Source organism: Phyllobates terribilis, unplaced genomic scaffold, assembly GCF_046119375.1.
Source record: "Phyllobates terribilis strain yellow unplaced genomic scaffold, ASM4611937v1 Scaffold_5__5_contigs__length_657084704, whole genome shotgun sequence".
NCBI classification, from domain to species: Eukaryota; Metazoa; Chordata; class Amphibia; order Anura; family Dendrobatidae; genus Phyllobates; species Phyllobates terribilis.
Window position 1 is genome coordinate 11,615,416 of NW_027362765.1, and position 25,586 is coordinate 11,641,001.

The 25,586-nt window shown below is 48.8% G+C and overlaps 1 protein-coding gene and 1 long non-coding RNA gene across 2 annotated transcripts in view; one reads left to right on the forward strand and one right to left on the reverse strand.

Annotated features, from left to right (window-relative positions):
• LOC141270600 (uncharacterized) overlaps window positions 1–25,586 on the reverse strand; it is a 472,756-nt gene that overhangs the window by 62,088 nt on the left and 385,082 nt on the right. The gene's annotated exons all lie outside the window — the stretch shown is intronic.
• Window positions 2,484–25,586, forward strand: part of LOC141270506 (uncharacterized) — a 103,138-nt gene continuing 80,035 nt past the window's right edge. The window contains exon 1 of the mRNA XM_073680516.1: window positions 2,484–2,544. The gene's annotated coding sequence lies outside the window, so the exon portion shown is untranslated. The remainder of the gene's footprint in view (window positions 2,545–25,586) is intronic.

Below are 25,586 nucleotides of genomic sequence, written 5' to 3' on the forward strand. Positions count from 1 at the left end.
GCCAGGGTCGTATTTCTGTCCAGTCGTTTCACCGATGCTTCCATCTTGTGCCAGTCATTACACTGGTTACCCATTGACGACAGGGTCCAATGTAAACTCATCGCTCTCACCCACAAAGCTCTCCACAGTTCTGCACTGTCTTATATCTCCTCTCTCGTCTCTGTCTATCGCCCTACACGTGCCCTCCGTTTTACAAATGACCTAAGACTAACATCCCCCATAATCCGAACCTCGCATCTCCGTCTATAAGACTTCTACCATGCTGCGCTAATTCACTGGAATGTACTACCCCAGACGAACCGACTAATACCTAGCACCCATGTCTTCAAGTGTGCTTTCAAAACCCATCTCTTTAAACAAGCTAGCATCTCAACTACTCAGTAAACTAACTTTCCCCTGTTCCCTCCCTCTAAATATTATTCAGAATCTGCACCGTACTATTCATCTGTCTCCACACCCTCCATGCACCAGATAACTGCACTCGATACTTGAGTATTGCACTTAAACATACTGGCTGATGACCGGATCATACAGCTTTATATGAATATCCCTATTTATTATAATTGCCAGACCTGAAATAACAAGCACTTTCCACCTATTGTGTCCCCCCCATTTCCTTGTAGAATGTAAGCTTGCGAGCAGGGACCTCACTCCTAATGTAACTGTTTAAACTTTCTTAAATTGTATTGAATTTATTGTCTGTACATGTCCCCGCTTAATTGTACCGTGCTGCTGAATATGTTCGTGCTATATAAATAAAAATTATTATTATTATTATTATTATTAAAGGCTTTCTGAGGCTGGATAAGCCAGAAGATATTTCCAGCATTTAATCTCTTTCAGATGAATATTTTGAGCAGAATGAACAGAAGTAAATCTGCAGAAGGAAGGTGAGCAGCGTTCTCGACACCCATAGCACTGACCTTCCATCCTCCTAGGAATCTTCTGTTGTTTGGCTGTATACCTCCATGTTATCACACAGTAATATTATATGACATATTTACATAGTTAATACGAATGAAAAAAGACAAATGTTCACAAGTTTTAATCGGATGGGAGAAAATGAACGTACAACCATAATGCATGTTCTGTTCTGACCAAAAGAGCTAAATATTTGCTTCTCATCTCAATTGTCAATCTACTGGAGATTCATGAAAGCACCTTACATATTTACCTAATTATTTACGTTATTTGTTTTTAAAAAAGCATCAAAGTCTAAAAAAACATCTATATGGTATAAAAACTCCTCCAGACCGATGGTTTTGTTGAGTTCAAGTAAAGGAGCTAAAAAGCCCTCACCCTCCAAGTAATTTTGTCTTATCCTTTATCGTTGTTGTTTTACAAAGAACTGTCACCCAGCTAATATTTTATTGGACACAAATTACTTTTTATGTGGCGCATCATATATGCTATATATTATATCATATATACTATATATTCCCATGAGAAGAATCTGTGACTTCTCTGCATTTAGTGGTTACTACTCACCTGGGTAGTCATATGTAGGAATCTCCTCTTTACACCACTCATCACCCCTCACATATGTCTCTGTAGTATTAATATGGGTCAGATCTTCACCCTGAAACAAATATTATGAAAGTCACAGACAGATGGAGAAGTCACATCTATGATCAGCTCTAATCCTGCCATCTCCACCGTTCTCATAACACAAGTATAAAACATATAATACTGGTGGATAAAACAAGACCAAACACAAGACCTTCACAGCCGTCTATACATCATAGGGGAGATCTCATGACACCTTCTCTCCATCTACCTGATGATCCTGAGGAACATTGGGATCTTCTTGTTCACAGTCCTGTGGAAGAAGAGGACGGGGACATCTCTCTGGTGTTGTCCTCTTACTGGATAGATCTGGAGGAAACACATACAGGGACTGAATTCATTCTTTACATACAGATAATTATAGGCCGTGTGTATTTAGTCCTGTCTATTACCTGGAGATGTGAGGGGCTGGGGAACCTCCATCATGATGTCCTTGTACAGATCTTTGTGTCCTTCTAAATACTCCCACTCCTCAATGGAGAAATAGACAGCGACATCCTGACGCCTTATAGGAACCTGACACATACAATGATACCGTCATCCCCCTGATCCCTTCATAGTGTTACTGTATAACGTCCCAGCATTCCCAGCAGTATCACCTCTCCAGTCAGCAGCTCAATCATCTTGTAGGTGAGTTCTAGGATCTTCTGGTCATTGATGTCCTCATGTATCAGGGGGTGAGGTGGAGGTCCTGTGATTGGGCTCAGGGGTCTTCCCCATCCCTCAGACACAGGGGCCTGACAGCGCTCACTAGAGGTCTTCTTCACTACTGTGTAATCCTGGTTATGGATAGACACATTATCTATCTATTCCCCAGGAGACAACTTCATCCAGCACCATGACAACCAGCACAGCAGAGTCCTGCATCCACTGAGGCCCCTGATCATGTGACCCCTGACTCCTCCCCTCCTGTGACCTCATCACAGGTCCTGTGCGCACAGAGCAGCCATATATGTGGTGGCGGCTCTGCAGGTGGAGGTATGTGGAGACCCCCATTACTGGGCGCAGGGGGCATTAACCCCTTCAGCACGGAGACTCTTTTGGGGTCTTGTGTTGCCCCTTTATAAGAATCATAAGGTTTTTGTTCTGTTTCCTGTAATAGATACATACGACCCAACTATGGAGACAGAAAGGGAGGAAACGGATTGTTCTCATAGTACAGGGCCCCTTTACTGGCCCCACAGTGTAATGCCCCCATTATACCCCTTATGCAGGATGTATGATGCCCCACAGTGTAATGCCCCCATTATGCCCCTTATGCAGTATGTATGATGCCCCACAGTGTAATGCCCCCATTATGCCCCTTATGCCGGATGTATGATGCCCCCACACAGTGTAATGCCCCCATTATGCCCCTTATGCAGAATGTATGATGCCCCCCACAGTGTAATGCCCCCATTATGCCCCTTATGCTGGATGTATGATGCCCCCACACAGTGTAATGCCCCCATTATGCTCCTTATGGAGGATGTATGATGCCCCCCACACAGTGTAATGCCCCCATTATGCCCCTTATGCAGGATGTATGATGCACCCACACAGTGTAATGCCCCCATTATGCCCCTTATGCAGTATGTATGATGCCCCCACACAGTGTAATGCCCCCATTATGCCCCTTATGCAGGATGTATGATGCCCCCACACAGTGTAATGCCCCCATTATGCCCCTTATGCAGGATGTATGATGCCCCACAGTGTAATGCCCCAATTATGCCCCTTATGCAGGATGTATGATGCCCCCACACAGTGTAATGCCCCCATTATGCCCCTTATGCAGGATGTATGATGCCTCCACACAGTGTAATGCCCCCATTATGCTCCTTATGCAGGATGTATGATGTACCCACAGTGTAATGCCCCCATTATGCCCCTTATGCAAGATGTATGATGCCCCCACACAGTGTAATGCCTCCATTATGCCCCTTATGCCGGATGTATGATGTACCCACAGTGTAATGCCCCCATTATGCCCCTTATGCAGTATGTATGATGCCCCCACACAGTGTAATGCCCCCATTATGCCCCTTATGCAGTATGTATGATGCGCCCACACAGTGTAATGCCCCCATTATGCCCCTTATGCAGTATGTATGATGCCCCCACACAGTGTAATGCCCCCATTATGCCCCTTATGCCGGATGTATGATGTACCCACAGTGTAATGCCCCCATTAAGCCCCTTACGCAATATGTATGATGCCCCCACACAGTGTAATGCCCCCATTATTCCCCTTATGCAGGCTGTATGATGCCCCCACACAGTGTAATGCCCCCATTATTCCCCTTATGCAGGCTGTATGATGCCCCCACACAGTGTAATGCCTCCATTATGCCCCTTATGCTGTATGTATGATGCCCCCCCACAGTGTAATGCCCCCATTATGCCCCTTATGCAGTATGTATGATGCCCCCACAAAGTGTAATGCCCACACTATGCCCCTTATGCAGTATGTATGATGCCCCCACACAGTGTTATGCCTCCATTATGCCCCTTATGCCGGATGTATGATGTACCCACAGTGTAATGCCCCCATTATGCCCCTTATGCAGTATGTATGATGCCCCCACACAGTGTAATGCCCCCATTATGCCCCTTATGCAGTATGTATGATGCGCCCACACAGTGTAATGCCCCCATTATGCCCCTTATGCAGGATGTATGATGCACCACACAGTGCAATGCCCCCATTATGCCCCTTATGCAGGATGTATGATGCCCCCCACACAGTGTAATGCCCTCATTATGTCCCTTATACAGGATGTATGATGCCCTCACACAGTGTAATGCCCCCATTATGCCCCTTATGCAGTATGTATGATGCCCCCACACAGTGTAATGCCCCTTGTGCAGTATGTATGATGCCCCCACACAGTGTAATGCCCCTTGTGCAGTATGTATGATGCCCCCACACAGTGTAATGCCCTCATTATGCCCCTTATGCAGTATGTATGATGCCCCCACACAGTGTAATGCCTCCATTATGCCCCTTATGCAGGATGTATAATGCCCCCATTATGCCCACTATGCAGGATGTATGATGCCCCCACACAGTGTAATGCCCCATTATGCCCCTTATGCTGTATGTATGATGCCCCCACACAGTGTAATGCCCCCATTATGCCCCTTATACAGGATGTATGATGCCCCCACACAGTGTAATGCCCCCATTTTGCCCCTTATACAGTATGTATGATGCCCCACACAGTGTAATGCCCCCATTATGCCCCTTATGCAATATGTATGATGCCCCCACACAGTGTAATGCCCCTTATGCAGTATGTATGATGCCCCCACACAGTGTAATGCCCCCATTATGCCCCTTATGCAGGATGTATGATGCCCCCACACAGTGTAATGCCCCCATTATGCCCCTTATGCAGTATGTATGATGCCCCCACACAGTGTAATGCCCCCATTATGCCCCTTATGCAGTATGTATGATGCCCCCACACCCATGAATGCCCCCATTATGCCCCTTATGCAGTATGTATGATGCCCCCACACCCATGAATGCCCCCATTATGCCCCTTATGCAGGATGTATGATGCCCCCACACAGTGTAATGCCCCCATTATGCCCCTTATGCAGGATGTATGATGCCCCCACACAGTGTAATGCCCCAATTATGCCCCTTATGCAGTATGTATGATGCCTCCACACAGTGTAATGCCTGCCCCTTATGCAGTATGTATGATGCCCCCACACAGTGTAATGCCCCCATTATGCTCCTTATGCAGGATGTATGATGTCCCCACAGTGTAATGCCCCCATTATGCCCCTTATGCAAGATGTATGATGCCCCCACACAGTGTAATGCCCCCATTATGCCCCTTATGCCGGATGTATGATGTACCCACAGTGTAATGCCCCCATTATGCCCCTTATGCAGTATGTATGATGCCCCCACACAGTGTAATGCCCCCATTATGCCCCTTATGCAGTATGTATGATGCGCCCACACAGTGTAATGCCCCCATTATGCCCCTTATGCAGTATGTATGATGCCCCCACACAGTGTAATGCCCCCATTATGCCCCTTATGCAGGATGTATGATGCACCACACAGTGCAATGCCCCCATTATGCCCCTTATGCAGGATGTATGATGCCCCCCACACAGTGTAATGCCCTCATTATGTCCCTTATACAGGATGTATGATGCCCTCACACAGTGTAATGCCCCCATTATGTCCCTTATACAGGATGTATGATGCCCTCACACAGTGTAATGCCCCCATTATGCCCCTTATGCAGTATGTATGATGCCCCCACACAGTGTAATGCCCCTTATGCTGGATGTATGATGCCCCCACACAGTGTAATGCCCCTTGTGCAGTATGTATGATGCCCCCACACAGTGTAATGCCCTCATTATGCCCCTTATGCAGTATGTATGATGCCCCCACACAGTGTAATGCCTCCATTATGCCCCTTATGCAGGATGTATAATGCCCCCATTATGCCCACTATGCAGGATGTATGATGCCCCCACACAGTGTAATGCCCCCATCATGCCCCTTATGCAGGATGTGTGATGCCCCCACACAGTGTATTGCCCCCATTATGCCCTTATTCAGTGTGTATGATGCCCCCACACAGTGTAATGCCCCCATTATGCCCCTGTAATCAGGTGACCGGATACAATGCACAGACATACACAAGGTGGAAGTACCAATATAATTATGTCCCTGATATGGGGGAACTGTGATAACTAAAGTAACAGCAAATAATGCAGAACAGGGAGATTACAAGGTGAAATCTACAATATCAGATATACAATGAATTCTCCGGCTCACTCTAACTGTAATAATACAGTGGGGAACAAAGTATTTAGTCAGTCACCAATTGTGCAAGTTCTCCCACTTAAAAAGATGAGAGAGGCCTGTAATTGACATCATAGGTCGACCTCAACTATGAGAGACAAAATGAGAAAACAAATCCTGAAAATCACATGGTCTGATTTGTAAAGAAATTTTTTCTAATTTTGGTGGAAAATAAGTATTTGGTCAATTACAAAGGTTCATCTCAATCCTTTGTTATATATCCTTTGTTGGCAATGACAGGACAGAGGTCAAACATTTTCTGTAAGTCTTCACAAGGTTGTGTAAGGCAGCGTTAGTCATCATACTGGGGAATACTCGCTGCACCGGGTCAATTAGTGCACACCAGCAATGTCTTTTCAGTATTTCAGAATGCAGCAGTTTATTATTTTATCATAAACCGCAGTTCACACATATAATGTCCACGAGCCCCAAGTGGCAGACAGGCCCACTTGGCTCCAGGTACAGCCTTCAGCAAGGTGATAATATAGCAATGTCCATATCAATGTCCATATAACGCAGTGTATTACCTTTGCCGGGTTTTAGCTGCTTCAGTCCATTTGGTTTGCCACCACTGTGGCTTTGCGGCTTCCCAGATGGGGGTCTCTAGCCGTCGCTCCCTCTAAGGCTACTGGTATGCTTACACTGCCAACATCCAGCCTGCGCCTTTCAGGACTCTTCACCAAGCCGGCTTTCCCTGCAAGGCCACTAGCATCCACACACAGGATCCAGGCTCGACCTTTCATGCTGCCAGGCTTCACTAGGCCTCACACGAATGGTGTCCCACACACAGGGAACAGGCCTCACGCCTATCACACTGTCTCAAGACTACCAGGGTTTATATATCCTGTAGCACACACACACACATACACAGACAGGACCTTAGCTGATCTCACAGTCATGTGACCAGTCAGCTGAGGGGGAGGTAACTGGTCGGCCAAAACATACCCTGGACCATACAGTAATGCCAAGCAAGGCACTGCATTACATATCCCCCCCCCCCTCTATTCAAACTTGTGGGGTTGAACACATAACATACACAAACCACTATAACCCACAGTTCATACCGAGACCATGTACTTGACCATCATCTGCATGGCTCGGCCATTTCTCCCAATGAGCTTTCTCACCAGAACATGAGGCACCCGGATGACCTCTTCCTGCAGACTGTGAGCTTTTCTCATAAGCTCCAGTTGTCTAACGGCTTGTTCCGTCTTCAACCGGAGAACCCGCTTTGTGCGAATACATCGCCAGTGCATGTCACTTAGGATAGCTACCCTCTTCACTGTGACTTCGGTCGTGGACAGGACCACCAGCTGTTTAGCTTCTGAGGTCAAGTACACCTTACAGGCTCCCACGGCCTTCCTAAACTCCTCATGCACGGACTCACTGGTACATTCTTCCCTCAAATCCTCGGGTACATCTACGAGGCACTTGTACCGAGACGTTTCGGTCTCACCAGTGGTTTCCAGACGATCAACCAGCTCAGGTTTCAGGGACAACTGACTTCCAGCTTCTTCACCCTGTATGCTTCCCCTGAGCTGACTCACAGCTACAAATTCACAAATTTCCGTCCTGACTACTTCCATTTCATATCTATCTTCCGTTAACCCTCTCTTAGCTCTCCTCAGGTCCACCTTCTCATGGTATAAGGGAGTGAGTGCAACGTGTTTGCCCTTTTCCTTCTCCAAGGAGGCCTCGTTCACTGAGTGATACTTTGTCAGGTGACTTTTGAGCCCGGAAACTTCTTCCTCTAGCTCCGCCACTTGCCTCTCAGCGGCCCGTCTCTGAAGCTCTTCCTGCTTCAACTGTTCCTTTAACAGTAGAGTTCTATCAGACCTCTCTGTCTCCTATGCGCCCACTCGGCTCTCAACCGCCAGTCTCTCAAGTGTCTCTTGCTTCCAATGGGTTTGCAGCAACTCCTTGAGCTCCTTGATCTCGGCTCCTACATCCACCGAATCACCCGAGCTCGTATTATTCGAGGAGGTATCTGTTTCATATCTCCCATCTCCAGTGGCCAACTCCTGGCCCTGGTCTGTGGCTTCTCCGATAGACTCCTCCTTTTTTTTCTGCTCAGCTTCCATCTTGCTGATTCTTTCCTTAAGGCACGTCTCTGCCCTCTGGAGATTATCACAGAACGTCTGCAGCTCCTTCACCTGAGCTTCCAGACCTAGGGTCTTTCTGCGGAGATCACCATTTTCATCACGGGTGTCCTGCAGAGTGGTCTCAACCACTTGGCGCAGGTGCTCTGCATCCACCTTATCATCCTCTAGTTTTTCCTTAACCAGTCTCGCTGGTACAGAGAGTCCACCAGCCGCTCCTTCTCCTGCCTTAGAGGCTTTACTCGGTCCTGGCATTGCTGCAGCTCCCTCATGAGTTCACCATATTCCTTCTTGGAGTCACACAGCTCCTGGTTGAACTGTTCGTTCAGCACTTATGTCAAGCTGTCGTCGACGTTCGGCCTCTAAGGTCTTTTGGAAGCCTTCGGTCTCCTTAGCTAGTTGCTGCTGCTTCTGCTTCTTGTCTTCTTGGAGTTTCTTCGCTTGCTCCATGGCCAGTTCCTTCTGTTTCTGCAGCAATTCCGCTTCGGCTTTCAGACGGGTGGCTTCTTGAACAGCTTGCATCTTCTCTTTGAGCGTCTTTTCATTTAAGGCTCGCTGCTCATTTAGGTTGTCCTCGGCGAGCTTGCGTTCTCGGGCTGCCTCCTGGGCCTCTATGCTCAGTCGGGCAGCCTCCTCTGCTACCTGTTTCATCTTCTCGGCTTCCTCGACAAGGAATTTTTGTGTGTTGTCTTTGTCAATCTCTAATTGAAAAACCTCCTCCTTGATTTTGCGGCGGTCCTCCTCTATTTCGTAGAACGCTTCCTTCCATTGGTTAACCTCCTCGTCTAGGGCGGTCAGATCCTTCTGATTCAGTACTGTACCGGAGGTTGCTATTGGCAACGTCACCTCCTCATCTGCTTCTAAAGGAGGATCCACACTTGGAATAAAGGCACATAACATTGCATTTTCTTTATTTTCGCTTTCAGCCAAGACTACAGGAGCAACCTTTTTGTGGCCCTTGCGCCTTCGATGATGAGGGGGGGACTCTCTTTCTACTTTTGTAGTGTTACCATCAGTTGCGGGGTCTACGTCACTCCCTACGGTGTCATGGACCAACAAGCCACCTCCCACCTTGATGTCACCCCCTTCTACTGGAGCTACTCCATTATCAACGGTCACATTGTCATTTTTAGGCGGTACCAACCCACCACCAGTAAATTTTTTTGATTTTCTATACTCCAGGCTGTTTTGAACAACCGCCCCTTTTTTAGACTCCGCCCCCTTTTTAACAACCACACCGGTAGGGGAATTTTTACAAGAAAAATCAATAGTCTTAGGACTCAGTTCACAACAGCTCTTACCACCTCCCCGGGCACTCTGGGAGAACAAGGGCGCCCCCGGAGAGTTCAAGGAATGGTCCGCTGCCTCCTCTCTGTAACGGGCCAACAGCTCCTGCCCTTCCTGCACCACGACCTCTTGTCGTTTCTCCCATACCTGCTGTTGTTTCTCAAATGCCTGCTGCTGCGATTTTTAACAGGCACTTTAATCGCTCAATAGCTTCAGACTCATTTGCTGCTCCCTTCACAGCCATCTTTATCTGCTCCTGCATTTCTTCAGGACACTCCATTTTTCTGCAGAACGTTTGCAGCCGGTCATCTAACCCCTTCTCCATTCCGTCTGGAGGTACTGCACCATTCACACTAGACACTTCACCGCTTTCCCCGGAAAAATTTTTGTGGCCCCGCCGAGCCACAGCAAACCAGGTTTGAGTGCGAGGACAATTTTCGTAACCCCTGCCGAGTTACCGCAAGATGCTTTAATCTTCGTGACCCCGCCGAGTCACAGCAAAACCGGATTTGAGTGCGACGACAATCTTCGCAACCCCACCGAGTTGCAGCCAGATGCTTTGATCTTCGTGACCCCGCCGAGCCACAGCAAGATGCTTTATCCACACTCATCGTCCTGTGCCGTTGCCCCTAGCAACCGGGCTGCAGTTGCCTCTAGCAACCGGACTGCAGTTGCCCGCATTCTCGAGCCACATGTAAGGCAGCGCTAGTCATCATACTGGGGAATACTCGCTGCACCGGGTCAATTAGTGCACACCAGCTATGTCTTTTCAGTATTTCAGAATGCAGCAGTTTATTATTTTATCATAAACCGCAGTTCACACATATAATGTCCACGAGCCCCAAGTGGCAGACAAGCCCACTTGGCTCCAGGTACAGCCTTCAGCAAGGTAATAATATAGCAATGTCCATATCAATGTCCATATAACGCAGTGTATTACCTTTGCCGGGATTTAGCTGCTTCAGTCCATTTGGTTTGCCACCACTGTGGCTTTGCGGCTTCCCAGATGGGGGTCTCTAGCCGTCGCTCCCTCTAAGGCTACTGGTATGCTTACACTGCCAACATCCAGCCTGCGCCTTTCAGGACTCTTCACCAAGCCGGCTTTCCCTGCAAGGCCACTAGCATCCACACACAGGATCCAGGCTCGACCTTTCAGGCTGCCAGGCTTCACTCGGCCTCACTAGGCCTCACACGAATGGTGTCCCACACACGGGGAACAGGCCTCACGCCTATCACACTGTCTCATGACTACCAGGGTTTATACAGTTATATGAAAAAGTTTGGGCACCCCTATTAATCTTAAGCTTAATGTTTTATAAAAATTGGTGTTTTTGCAACAGCTATTTCAGTTTGATATATGTAATAACTGTTGGACACAGTAATGTTTCTGCCTTGAAATGAGGTTTATTGTACTAACAGAAAATGTGCAATCTGCATTCAAACAAAATTTGACAGGTGCATAAGTATGGGCACCTCACCAGAAAAGTGACATTAATATTTAGTAGATCCTCCTTTTGCAAAAATAACAGCCTCTAGTCGCTTCCTGTAGCTTTTAATGAGTTCCTGGATCCTGGATGAAGGTATTTTTGACCATTACTCTTTACAAAACAATTCCAGTTCAGTTAAGTTTGATGGTTGCCGAGCATGGACAGCCTTCTTCAAATGATCCCACAGATGTTCAATGATATTCAGGTCTGGGGACTGGGATGGCCATTCCAGAACATTGTAATTGTTCCTCTGCATGAATGCCTGAGTAGATTTGGAGCGGTGTTTTGGATCATTGCCTTGCTGAAAGATCCATCCCCTGCGTAACTTCAACTTTATCACTGATTCTTGAACATTATTGTCAAGAATCTGCTGATACTGAGTGGAATCCATGCGTCCCTCAACTTTAACAAGATTCCCGGTGCCGGCATTGGCCACACAGCCCCAAAGCATGATGGAACCTCCACCAAATTTTACTGTGGGTAGCAAGTGTTTTTCTTGGAATGCTGTGTTTTTTTGCCGCCATGCATAACACCTTTTTGTATGACCAAACAACTCAATATTGGTTTCATCAGTCCACAGGACCTTCTTCCAAAAAGAAATTGGCTTCCCCAAATGTGCTTTTGCATACCTCAGCCGACTCTGTTTGTGGCGTGCTTGCAGAAACGGCTTCTTTCGCATCACTCTCCCATACAGCTTCTCCTTGTGCAAAGTGTGTTGTATAGTTGACCGATGCACAGTGACACCATCTGCAGCAAGTTGATGCTGCAGCTCTCTGGAGGTGGTCTGAGGATTGTCCTTGACTGATCTCACCATTCTTCTTCTCTGCCTTTCTGATGTTTTTCTTGGCCTGCCACTTCTGGCCTTAACAAGAACTGTCCCTGTGTTCTTCCATTTCCTTACTATGTTCCTCTCAGTGGAAACTGACAGGTTAAATCTCTGAGACAGCTTTTTGTATCGTTCCCCTGAACAACTATGTTGAATAATCTTTGTTTTCAGATCATTTGACAGTTGTTTTGAGGAGCCCATGATGCCACTCTGCAGAGGAGATTCAAACAGGAGAACAACTTGCAAGTGGCCACTTGAAGTAGCTTTTCTCATGATTGCATACACCTGGCTATGAAGTTCAAAGCTCAATGAGGTTACAAAACCAAAAAAAGTGCTTTAGTAAGTCAGTAAAAAGTAGGTAGAAGTATTTAAAACAAGAAAATGATAAGGGTGCCCATACTTATGCACCTGTCAAATTTTGTTTGAATGCAGATTGCACATTTTCTGTTAGTACAATAAACCTCATTTCAAGGAAGAAACATTACTGTGTCCAACAGTTATTACATATATCAAACTGAAATAGCTGTTGCAAAAACACCAATTTTTATAAAACATTAAGCTTAAGATTAATAGGGGTGCCCAAACTTTTTCATATAACTGTATATCCTGTAGCACACACACACACACATACACAGACAGGACCTTAGCTGATCTCACAGTCATGAGTTCAGACCTTCTGTGTGCAAAAGGACCTGTGTGATGTCACAGTCATGTGACCAGTCAGCTGAGGGGGAGGTACCTGGTCGGCCAAAACATACCCTGGACCATACAGTAATGCCAAACAAGGCGCTGCATTACAGTTGGCACACACTGATGCTGGTATGTTACTTTTTCCCCCAATAAATACACTGCTCAAAAAAATAAAGGGAACAGTTAAACACCACAATATAACTACAAGTAAATCAAACTTCTGTGAAATCAAACTGTCCATTTAGGAAGCAACACTGATTGACAATCAATTTCTCATGCTGTTGTGCAAATGGAATAGACAATAGATGGAAATTATTGGCAATTATCAAGACACACTCAATAAAGGAGTGGTTCTACAGGTGGGGACCACAGACCACATCTCAGTATCAATGCTTTCTGGCTGATGTTTTGGTCACTTTTGAATGTTGGTTGTGCTTTCACACTCGTGGTAGCATGAGACGGACTCTACAACCCACAGAAGTTGCTCAGGTAGTGCAGCTCATCCAGGATGGCACATCAATGCGAGCAGTGGCAAGAAGGTTTGCTGTGTCTGTCAGCGTAGTTTCCAGAGGCTGGAGATACTACCAGGAGACAGGCCAGTACACTAGGAGACATGGAGGGGGCCGTAGGAGGGCAACAACCCAGCAGCACGACCGCTACCTCTGCCTTTGTGCAAGGAGGAACAGAAGGAGCACTGCCAGAGCCCTGCAAAATTACCTCCAGCAGGCCACAAATGTGCATGTGTCTGCAGAAACGGTTAGAAACCGACTCCATGAGGGTGGTATGAGGGCCCGACGTCCACAGATTGGGGGGGGTTGTGCTCAAAGCCCAACGCCGTGCAGGACGCTTTGCATTTGCCACAGAACACCAGGATTGGCAAAGTCGCCACTGGCGCCCTGTGCTCTTCACAGATGAAAGCAGGTTCACACTGAGCACATGTGACAGAGTCTGGAGACGCCGTGGAGAGCGATCTGCTGCCTGTAACATCCTTCAGCATGACCGGTTTGGCAGTGGGTCAGTAATGATGTGGAGTGGCATTTCTTTGGAGGGCCGCACAGCCCTTCATGTGCTCGCCAGAGGTAGCCTGACTGCCATTTGGTACCGAGATGAGATCCTCAGACCCCTTGTGAGACCATATGCTGGTGCGGTTGGCCCTGGGTTCCTCGTAATGCAGGACAATGCCAGACCTCATGTGGCTGGAGTGTGTCAGCAGTTCCTGCAAGATGAAGGCATTGAAGCTATGGACTGTCCCACCCGTTCCCCAGACCTGAATCCGATTGATCACATCTGGGACATCATGTCTCGCTCCATCCACCAACGTCACGTTGCACCACAGACTGTCCAGGAGTTGGCAGATGCTTTAGTCCAGGTCTGGGAGGAGATCCCACAGGAGACCATCCGCAACCTCATCAGGAGCATGCCCAGGCATTGTAGGGAGGTCATACAGGCACGTGGAGGCCACGCACATTACTGAGCCTCATTTTGACTTGGTTTAAGGACATTACATCAAAGTTGGATCAGCCTGTAGTGTGTTTTTCCACTTTAATTTTAAGGATGACTCCGAATCCAGGCCTCCATTGGTTAATAAATTTGATTTCCATTGATGATTTTTTTGTGATTCTGTTGACAGCACATTCAACTTTGTACAGAACAAAGTATTCAATGAGAATATTTCATTCATTCAGATCTAGGATGTGGTATTTGAGTGTTCCCTTTATTTTTTTGAGCAGTGTATATACAGTACAGACCAAAAGTTTGGACACACCTTCTCATTTAAAGAGTTTTCACACGCTTGCCATTCTCTTGATGAGCTTCAAGAGGTAGTCACCAGAAATGGTCTTCCAACAATCTCTGGGAACTCCTTCAAGATTGTTGGAAGACCATTTCCGGTGACTACCTCTTGAAGCTCATCAAGAGAATGCCAAGAGTGTGCAAAGCAGTCATCAAAGCAAAAGGTGGCTACTTTGAAGAACCTAGAATATAAGACATATTTTCAGTTGTTTCACACTTTTTTGTTAAGTATATAATTCCACATGTGTTAATTCATAGTTTTGATGCCTTCAGTGTGAATGTACAATTTTAATAGTCATGAAAATACAGAAAAATCTTTAAATGAGAAGGTGTGTCTAAACTTTTGGTCTGTACGGTGTGTATATATATATATATATATATATATATATGTATGTATTATAATCGCGTCCTTAGTGTCCCAACCTTCGCGACTGGGCAGTATCACCCTTGTTTAGGTATGGGGTAGGGTAAGGTGGTGACTGTATCAATTATTCAGCAACATCTTTGTTTACATCTGTTTATATACATCTACAACAAGCCATTCAGCTTGTTTTTTGTTGTTTCTAGATTTAAGTATATATATGTTGTTTGTTCAGATTTTAATGCATATATTTAATAAAGGTTTAAGAATTTACTTTAGAGGGCTTTTCCCACAGTACTGCCCCCTAAACACATAATATGGTATGTGACTACATAGTGTAACATACCTGGCGGCGTCCTTGCATAGTGGTCCATCTCCCACTGTGCAAGAGCGCGCACTTGATCTCCAGTCCAGAATGTCTCTCTGGCTTCCCTCCATGCTGTCTGTTTGTGTCTCTTTCTGCTGCTTAAGCGCGGCGCCCGATCACTTCCTGCTTTTTGTACCTGCTGTGGGTCATGCCCCTTGTGCGTCCTCAGCCTATTGCTGTCTGTCACCTGGTATTTAACCCAGCTGCCCCAATCAATCCCTGCCTGAGCATTGTGTTTCTTTCAGTGTGTGCTTTCACTCTGAAGGTGCCAGGTCCCGTTCTGTGTTGTCTTGTCTGCCTATCCTGGAGGCTGTATTTCCAGGCCTGTCTGAACACGCTCCTAGCCTGTTCCTCCCGCCTTCTAGGGGCCGATTACCTAGACCCGCTCCTGTATCTTGTCTGTCCTGTCTGAACACGCTCCTTGCCTGTTCGTCCCGCCTCTCTGGGGGCCGTATTCCCAGACCCGCTCCTGTATTCCGCTGCAGTGTCGGCCTCCTCCGTACACTCAGTTCCAGTCTGAACTCTCTCCTATCTTTTACCTGTTTTTTCTCTATGTCCGTTCCTTTCCTTTTTCTGCAGAGTCTGTACTCGTACCTAACTCCTGCTTGTTGTCTCTGTACTCCCGTTTGTGATTTTGTGGTCCACTCGCTACTTCTCTGCAAGTACCCTCTGGGTATCTGGCTCTGCCTTTCCCTTCCTGTCCGTGTGAACAGAGCCCTGTCCCCCCTGCTCTGCCTTGCTCACCGCTCCGGCGGTTCTAGCCTGCTCTGCCTTGCTCGCTGCTCCGGCAGCCTTGCTCCGCTCTGACCCTTTTGCTCGCTGCTCCGGCAGCCTTGCTCCGCTCTGACCCTTTTGCTCGCTGCTCCGGCAGCCTTGCTCCGCTCTGACCCTTTTGCTCGCTGCTCCGGCAGCCTTGCTCCGCTCTGACCCTTTTGCTCACTGCTCTGGCAGCCTTGCTTCGCTCTGACCCTTTTGCTCACTGCTCCGGCAGTCTCGCTCCGCTCTTATCCTTTTGCTCACTGCTCCGGCAGTCTTGCTCTGCTCTTGCTCACCGCTCCAGGCGGTCTCGTCCTGCTCTGCTCTTGCTCACCGCTCCAGGCGGTCTCGTCCTGCTCTGCTCTTGCTCACCGCTCCAGGCGGTCTCGTCCTGCTCTGCTCTTGCTCACCGCTCCAGGCGGTCTCGTCCTGCTCTGCTCTTGCTCACCGCTCCAGGCGGTCTCGTCCTGCTCTGCTCTTGCTCACCGCTCCAGGCGGTCTCGTCCTGCTCTGCTCTTGCTCACCGCTCCGGGCGGTCTCGTCCTGCTCTGCTCTTGCTCACCGCTCCGGGCGGTCTCGTCCTGCTCTGCTCTTGCTCACCGCTCCGGGCGGTCTCGTCCTGCCCTGCTCTTGCTCACCGCTCCGGGCGGTCTCGTCCTGCTCTGCTCTTGCTCACCGCTCCGGGCGGTCTCGTCCTGCTCTGCTCTTGCTCACCGCTCCGGGCGGTCTCGTCCTGCTCTGCTCTTGCTCACCGCTCCGGGCGGCCTCGTCCTGCCCTGCTCTCGCTCACCTCTCTGGGCGGCCTCACTCTGCTGTGTTTGTCCGCCACATCTGTGGTTCTGTTACAGAGTCCCAGTGTGTACTGGGTCCTATCCCGCCTGTGTTCCTACCTGCTAGTGCCTTCCTGTCTGCACTCTAGCCGTGCTTGCCTGTACCCCCCTGCCTGGATACCCGCCTGCCTGCATACCAGTTGTGCCAGCCTAACCAGTCTGTTCCTGTATTCCCCTGTGTGGGTCAACAGCTGTGTCCGGGGTCTGTCCTGGAGTAGCACCTGGTCCCTCTGCTCGGTTCCTCCTTGGTGCACTGGCGTCGTATGCCGTCGTGCGACTCTGGTCGGATCGGGTGAATACCTAGTTACGCCCCTCCAGGCATTCACTCTCCGGCACGGTCCAGTGGAATCACACGCACACGCCGCTCAGCCCGGGCGTGTGCATTACACATAGCTGTTAATCTTAATTTTCCAGACGTAAATTCAGTAGGCCAGGAGATATACTCTATTATCTTTATGTTGACTTTTTCATTTATGTGTTTTTCTTTGTTAGTCAAAAACACAGACTATTGTTTGTATAAGCCTGGATGTTGACACTTGAGTTGATATTTACTGCAATTGTCTGCTAACTTTGCAAAACAGGTATGCACGGTCATTGAGCAATGGATGTTTGCTACATATTTTGATTGACCATTGTGTGAGCTCTGTGGCTTGTTGACCCACAAAACAGCAATGAACGAACTATGCAGATCGATTAAATGCTCAAAACAATGAGAGTTAAACTCCTCCCACCTCACTCTGTGGATGATGACCTGAGCCACAGTTGTAAATATAAAAATGGATTTATTTCGTTCTGCAAGAAGAATCAGAGTGAACTGCCAGAGCAACAGCTAAGACAACATGACTCAATCAAGAAAGACACAGATTTGACTTTCTATAGGATGTCAGTTTAGGTGACCATGGCCCCAGCTGAAAGAACACAGAACTTTTCCATTGAATATCACTGAAACCATGGATACGTTTGGGGAAGCTAGGATTGTGACCCTCTGGTCATCTGACCCACAGGGATACATTTGGGGTAGCCAGATTGGGACCCTCCAGTCAAATGGAACCCATAGATATGTTCAGAGAAGCCAGGTTGCGACCCTCCATTCACCTGGCCATGTACCTCAATGGACTGTAGGATTCCTAAGCTTGTCGTTACCTCCTCTCTGTAGATGCCCGCTAAAAGCGGGGTGCCATTGGTGGGGGTAGTCGGCCCTGGAAGCCCCGAAGTCTCAGCAGCTTTAATCCCCGCGAGTCAGCGGATGAGACTTTGTAATTTTGTACCATTTTGGGTATTTTCCTGGGACTTTTCTATGTTATTGTCTGTTTGGTTCAATAAAGTATTGTCACGCTGTTTTACCCTCACCCTGTGTTGTCTGAGCAGAATTCTGCTCACGGGAGACCCCCGTGTCTCCACATGGTACCATCTACCCCTCCGAGTACCCCACTGCTAATTAATAAATTCACACTTAGCCCCATTCTTGGTGCAGATTATAATGAACCCAGGACCTATGATATATTTGCTATACGATAATAGGATAGGCTGGGGCATATCATGAATAGCCTCTATGGTGTCTGAGAATTGAGAGGGCTCGTGCGGCTCAGCACCGGGCCCACTCTCCTTCCACATCATTACTTCATCCACCATTCACCCTTTGTCTGTTAGTCTGAGAATGAGACGTGCACTGCAGGCACAATAACATCACAATTCTAGTATGGAGCAGCGCACCTCGGGAAGGGGGTTAGTAGAGTAGTTGTGTGTGATTTTATTTATATATATATATATATATATATATATATATATATATAATAATAGCGCCCAGGGGATGGTGACTAGTCGGCGCCCGGGCCTTGATGCCTGGTCTTGGGGGATGTCGCGGTAGTCGGCTCCCGGGCCCGTACCCTGGGGTCTCTCTTTAGAAAGGGGAAATGAAATGTTAAAGTTCGTGACGCCACCTGTGGTGTCTGGTGAGGATCACCAGCACTGCTGCAGTCCACTGAGGCCAGTGTTGTGGCAGCTTAGGTGGTATTGCTCCCCACAAGTGGAGCAGGGCCTCAGGGCAGCGTAGGAGGGGGGAATGCAGGACAGAGGGGACCCAGCCGGGTCAGAGCAAGAATAGAAACACACACGAAAGTCACTTCTGTACCTTTACTGGTGTTAGTTCAGGAACATCCCGGGGCACTGTAGGGTGAGGGGTGCACGTCCGGATTCTCCCCAGTGAGCGGGTGTAGGGCCTCCTGTTTCTTGCCTCTCTGTAGTAAGTTTCTGACCTGCCTGGAGCTAGGCCTAACTTGGTTTCTGTCCTGCGCCGGCTGATCTTGTGGTAGGGCCTTCTCTCTTCACTCTCCCTGCTTGCGGGGCCTGCGTGACTCCTGGCTCTGTTACGTATCAACTCTTTGGGTGATCCTGGGGACCTGAAGTCTTCCAGGAGCTCCGGTTGTCTCTACAGGGGATATAGGGCCCTGTAGACTCGGACCCGGCGTCCGGTAGATGATTTCTGGGGTGAGCTGGTAAAGCTCCTCTGCCCCCAATGCTATTCACTCCTCTAGCCTTCGGCCTACTCGGGGCCCTCACTAGGCTATACACACTGGCAGTTAGATGGCTGCCTCTTCTGCCGCTCTCTGAGCGTCGGCACGCTCCTAGCTCACTAACCTGAGCTACTTGAGTCTAGCTTGGCCTACCTCTGCAGACTACTTCTGCAGGAACTGACCTGAAGCTGAAACACTCTAGACTAGACTGACCAACTCCACCCTCCAGTGCCCTATGTATGTCCCTATCCGGGCTCCCTCTGGTGGTCTGAGGTAGGGTGGAGGTGTGTGTATGCTGTGAGCGGCCTCTTGTGGAGAAATCCATCTATGCACCCCTCTGGGATCTGTGGCTCCATTGCACAGTAGGGCGCCACATTCCCCCCTAGTTAAACTCAGCACTCCCGGGCTGAAGCATTTTTTTTATAAACAATAATAAACAGTAACAAACTTCCCTTTATGGGAGGTACATTTTCTTAAACGTTGCATAAAACATGAATAAATATATATATATACATTGCAATAGGGCAATAAGCAGTGAGCGACCTAGAAGTCCAAGTCTCTTCCGGAGTGGTTGCTCAGCCACAGAGTTCTTAGATACCCATAGGGTAATGGAAAACAAATAAGCAAAGTGTCCATATCACTTGAATTGTCCATTCAGGGAAAAGACATAAATTAGATGCATACATAAAGGCAATACACAGTATAATACAATATACAATACACTACAATACCCCAGGGGTAACTATCTACATTTGTCAGAGTTTAACTATTTTACTTAGTGTACCTGACAGGGGGTTGACCTTTCGTGCTACGTGTAGATCTGCGTAGTGCGGTGGTCTGTGTAGTGTCAGTGTTTCTCTCAGCTACCCGGTTTGCTCTACGTGTCAGGGAATTATAAAACTGCTTTAACCTCGCTACTGGGCTGGCAAGTTCACAATTGGCTGGGCCTTCTTGCTCTGCTTCTGCCGGGGATCCTTCTTCCGGGGATTCTTCTTGAGCAGGCTCTTCTGCGGCACTAGGCTCTTCTGCAGCACTAGGCTCTTCTGCAGCACTAGGCTCTTCTGCGGTACTAGGCACTTCTGCAGCACTTACAGGTTCAACTTGCTGTGGAGGGTCTTCTGGCTGTTGGAAGAAGTGGAGTACTGGGATTATGACTGCTCCTCCGATTTGAGGCCAATCTGCCAGGAAGTCTCCTAAATCAGTATGGATCACTGCTTCTTTAGGCTCCTCCTGGATGATGAGAGGCACTTCTTGAGGCTTCAGCAGATCTGGACACAACTTCAGGTGGTCTCTAGATACCGTTGCAGTTGTTCTTCCTCCATCTTTGCTGATCAAACACGTCTTCCTGTTATCAAACCTTGAATTTAACACAGTGTAGGGTTCTCTCTCCCACTGGTCATCAAGTTTGTGATTTCTCCTTTTTCTTTTCAATACCACTTCTCCTGGTGTAAAGGGTTCTGCTGGTGAACTTCTGTTGTATTGTGCTTTTTGTTTATCCCTCACCTGAGTGAGACTGTCTTCGACACAGGCTTGTACTTTTCTGTACTGCTCCTGTCTGGTGTGGTCACGTCTGCTTCTGGTTCTACAACACCAAGCTCCAGGTCCATGGGCAACTTTCCTGGTCTTGCTCGCATGAGATAGGCTAGAGTGCAATTGGTGGAACTCACAGGTATGTGATTGTACAGATCTACCAAGTCAGGTAGTAGGTCTGGCCACTGATTTCTCTCCTCAAGTGGTAAGGTCTTCAGCAGGTCGATGACAATGTTGTTCATCTTTTCACCATTGGTTTGTGGGTGGTACGGTGTAGTTCTTATCTTCTTACACCCGTAATGATGGCAGAACTCCTTAAACAACTCGGCCTCGAAGGCTGGGCCTTGATTCATCGGCACCTGCTCAGGGTATCCATGGGGTCTGCAGAAATACGCCTGAAACATCTTTGCTGCTGTCTCTGCCGTCAGGTCTTTGACAGGGGCGACCACCAGGAACCTGGAGTAGTGATACACCATGGTCAGGGCATAGGAGTACCCTGACCTGCTGGGTGACAACTTGACATGGTCCAGGGCCACGATCTCCAGGGGTCGAGTCATCTTGATGGGTTGCAGGGGTACCTTCTGGCTGCTGTAGGCTTTTCTTCTGAGGTTACAGGGTCCACAGTCTCTGCACCACCTCTCAATGGAGCTGCGCATTCTCACCCAGTAGAATCGACACTTCAGCAGGGTCTCTAGCTTTTTCCAGCCAAAGTGCCCCCCCTGATCGTGGTAGGCCTCCAACACCATCTGGATGTCTGTCTTAGGGACCACTATCTGCCATACCATCTCGTGGGTCTTGGGATTGACCTACCTCCGGCACAGCTTCTCCCGATAGATAAACAGCCGGCTTCTCTCATTCCACAGCTGCTTTGCTTGGAGAGATGCATCCTTCTCCAGGGAGGAACCTTCTTGGGTTATCAGCTCCTTGATACGGCTGACAACCGGGTCGTTGTCCTGGGTCTCCTTCCAGCTGTGGTGAGGCAAAGGGTTTAACGTCTTACCACGCTGTCTCCTGGAGGCTTGTTGCTCGTGGATCATCCCATTCCTGTGAAAGGCAGGTAGCTCAATCTCCTCCAGGTCATCCACTTCTTCTTCTGTGTCTGACTGGTGAGGCATCCTAGACAGGGCATCGGCGATGGCATTCTTGCGGCCCGCCCGGTACTTAATTATGAATTGGTAGTTTGACAGCCGAGGCATCCATCTCTGTTCCATGGCTCCTAGCTTGGCTGTTTCAAGATGAGTCAAGGGGTTATTGTCAGTGTAGGCAGTGAACTTGCTGGAGGCTAAGTAGTGCTTGAACCTTTCTGTGATGGCCCAGACCAAGGCCAGGAACTGCTATAGTTCTCTGGGTTCCTCTCAGTCGGGCAGAGCTTCCTGCTTGCATACGCGATGACTTTCTCCTGGCCATTCTGCTTCTGACTTAGAACAGCTCCCAGTCCTTCATTGCTGGCATCGGTATACAGCAGGAACGGTTGGCTGTAGTCAGGGTAGGCTAGGATCTCTTCGCCTGTCAGGATCTCCTTCATCTCTTTGAATGATTCAGCCTGCTCTTTACCCCAGTGGAACGGGGGATTTCTGCCTTTGGGGGACTGTCCTACCAGGAGGTCTTGCAGAGGCGCTGCTTTCTTGGTGTAATCTTTTACAAACCTCCGGTAGTACTCTACTAGTCCCAGGAACTGTTGCACCTCCCTGAGGCTCTTCGGCTGCGGCCATTTCAGGATAGCAGTTACCTTCTCCGGGTCTGGTGCTACCCCTTCTGGACTGACTATGTGCCCCAAGTACTGTACCTTTCTCTTGAGCAGGTGGCACTTGGAGGGCTTCAACTTCATCCCGTACTGGGACAGTGACTTAAATACCTCCGCCAGGTGCTTCAAGTGGTCCTCATACGTTTTGGAGTACACAATCACATCATCCAGGTATAGTAACACAGTCTCAAAGTTGCGGTGTCCCAGGCAGCACTCCATCAATCTCTGGAACGTTCCGGGGGCATTGCAGAGTCCAAAAGGCATACTGTTGAACTCGCAGAGTCCCATCGGTGTGGTGAAGGTCGTCTTCTCCCGATCCTCCTCAGCAACAGCTACTTGCCAGTACCCACTAGTGAGGTCAAGGGTGGAAAAGTAATTTTCAGACTTTAAGGCGGCCAGGGATTCCTCAATATGTGGTAAAGGGTATGCATCTTTATGTGTAATTCCATTTACTTGTCTGTAATCTACACACATTCTCATGCTTCCATCCTTTTTCCTGACTAACACTAGGGGAGCTGCCCAGGGACTACAACTATCCCTTACTACTCTTGCCTTCTTCATGTCATGCAACATCTCCTTGGCTTTCTGGTAGTGTGCTGGAGGTATAAGTCTGTAACGTTCTTTGATGGTGGGATGGTTGCCTGTGGGGATGTGATGTTGTAGCCCCTTAATCCTCCCAAAGTCAAGTGGGTGTTTGAATACCTGCGCGTATTCCTGAACCACCCGGTGTACCCCCTGTTTCTGGTGAGCAGGAGTGGTGTCTGTCCCAACATGGATCTGTTGACACCAGTCCTCCACCTGGGTTGCCGGGTCATTATCCTCCACTTGGTCTGGTGAGGTTAATTACTCCGCCGTGTGAATGGAGTTGTTATTTACAGCATGTAACTTGGGAACAGTGGCATAGCGTGGTAATCTGACCTCGTCTTCCCCATAGTTGAGAAGACGGACGGGCACCCTCCCATTGCGTACATCCACTACCCCTCTGGCAGTTAAGAGTGTAGGTCTGTGCTCTGAGCTAAGGGGTTCTACTACCACCTGGTAGCTCTGTCCTTTGAGACCTATTGCTGCTCTACACCAAATAAGCATTTCACTCATTGGGGGAATCACAATGGGTATCGGGTCTGTTACCCGCACATTACCAATCTCACCACCGGATAACTTTACTTGCTGCTGGTACATCAGGGCTCGGATCTCTTTCTGGAGGGCTCTCCTCTGCCCCGGTTTGGCAACTTCAGCGAGGTGTTGGAGTAAAAACACAACCTCTTCTTAACAGTTACCAACAATGTTAGTACCTAGTACCATATTCAATCCTGAATCATCAGAGACAGTCTCCGCTACGATAAGTCCCTGGTCCTTCAACTCCACTCTCCCCACCTTGACCGCCACATCCTTAACCCCGACCAGGTTAAGAGGGAGGCATATACTGAAAAATCTGGATTTGGGAGTTGGAGACTGTCCATGGACCAATATCTTTTGTAAAGGACATCAGGCATAATTGTTACCTGAGATCCAGTGTCCAGCAGGGCAGGTATCGCAATGCCGTCCAGGATTATGGACAGGAAAGGTCTTCCTCCCACGAACCTGCTGTGCCAGTCTGAGGGGCCTGCTGAGTCTATTCCTGGGTGTTGGCCTTCGGAGCTAGGGTTTGCTCGTTTAAAGGGCACTTGTGCACTGTGTGCCCTGCCTTCTGACAGCGGTGGCAGACAAACTCTCGTTGTGGATCTCGCTGGTTGTTGGTCCTTCCACGGGGTGGCGTTGTCCTCCTCTGGGGCGGCGTTATCCTCCTCCGGGGTGGCGGCGTCCTCCTCCTTCCTCTCATCCAGGGGACATCCTCAGGGCAGTCGGCTAGCAGGATCTTTCCCTCCGTCTCTGGCTCCGTCCGTAGCTGCAGGGCACTCATCACACTGGCCAGATTTTTAGTCAGCTGGCGCACCTCTGAGCGCAGACTGTCCAGCTCACTAGGGGGCGCTGCTTGTCCTTTGGCTTCAGCAGTCAGCGGGGAAAAGGTGGATGCTGTGGGCGTTGGAGTGGCCCCACCCTGGTAACGTTGGATAGCAGTATCTGCTGTTTCCAGGGGTTGCAGTCCCTTTATAGCCATGTCCTTAAGGGTGTCAAAGGTAGCATCTGGATGATCCAAGGACCACCAACGCACAGTCCTACTCTCCTCTTGGGACCTCAGCCCCCGGACAAATTGTTCTTATAGCATTTTACTTTCATCAGTTATGCTGGTTGGACTGACCTGTTTCAGAGCTCGCAGGGCCCCTTGTAACAGGAAAAATGGCGGACAATGGCGGGAAACCTCTGAAATGGCGGGAAATCTTCACCACAGTAAGTTTTACAGTCTTTTAAAGTGCACAGTACCCGGTGGCAACGGGCACAACTCCGTTGCCGTGGGCACCCAATCCTGTTCGTGTCGCCAGGGAGAGAGATGTGGCGCCCAGGGGATGGGGACTACTCGGCGCCCGGGCCTTGATGCCTGGTCTTGGGGGATGTCGCGGTAGTCGGCTCCCGGGCCCATACCCTGGGGTCTCTCTTACAAATGGGGAAATGAAATGTCAAAGTTCGTGACGCCACCTCTGGTGTCTGGTGAGGATCACCAGCGCTGCGGCGGTCCACTGAGGCCAGTGTTGTGGCAGCTTAGGTGGTATCGCTCCCCACAGGTGGAGCAGGGCCTCAGGGCAGCGTAGGAGGGGGGGATGCAGGACAGAGGGGAACCAGCCGGGTCAGAGCAAGAATAGGAACACATACGAAAGTCACTTCTGTACCTTTACTAATGTTAGTTCAGGAACACCCCGGGGTGCTGTAGGGTGAGGGGTGCACGTCCGGATTCTCCCCAGTGAGCGGGTGTAGGGCCTCCTGTTTCTTGCCTCTCTGTAGTAAGTTTCTGACCTGCGTGGAGCTAGGCCTAACTTGGTTT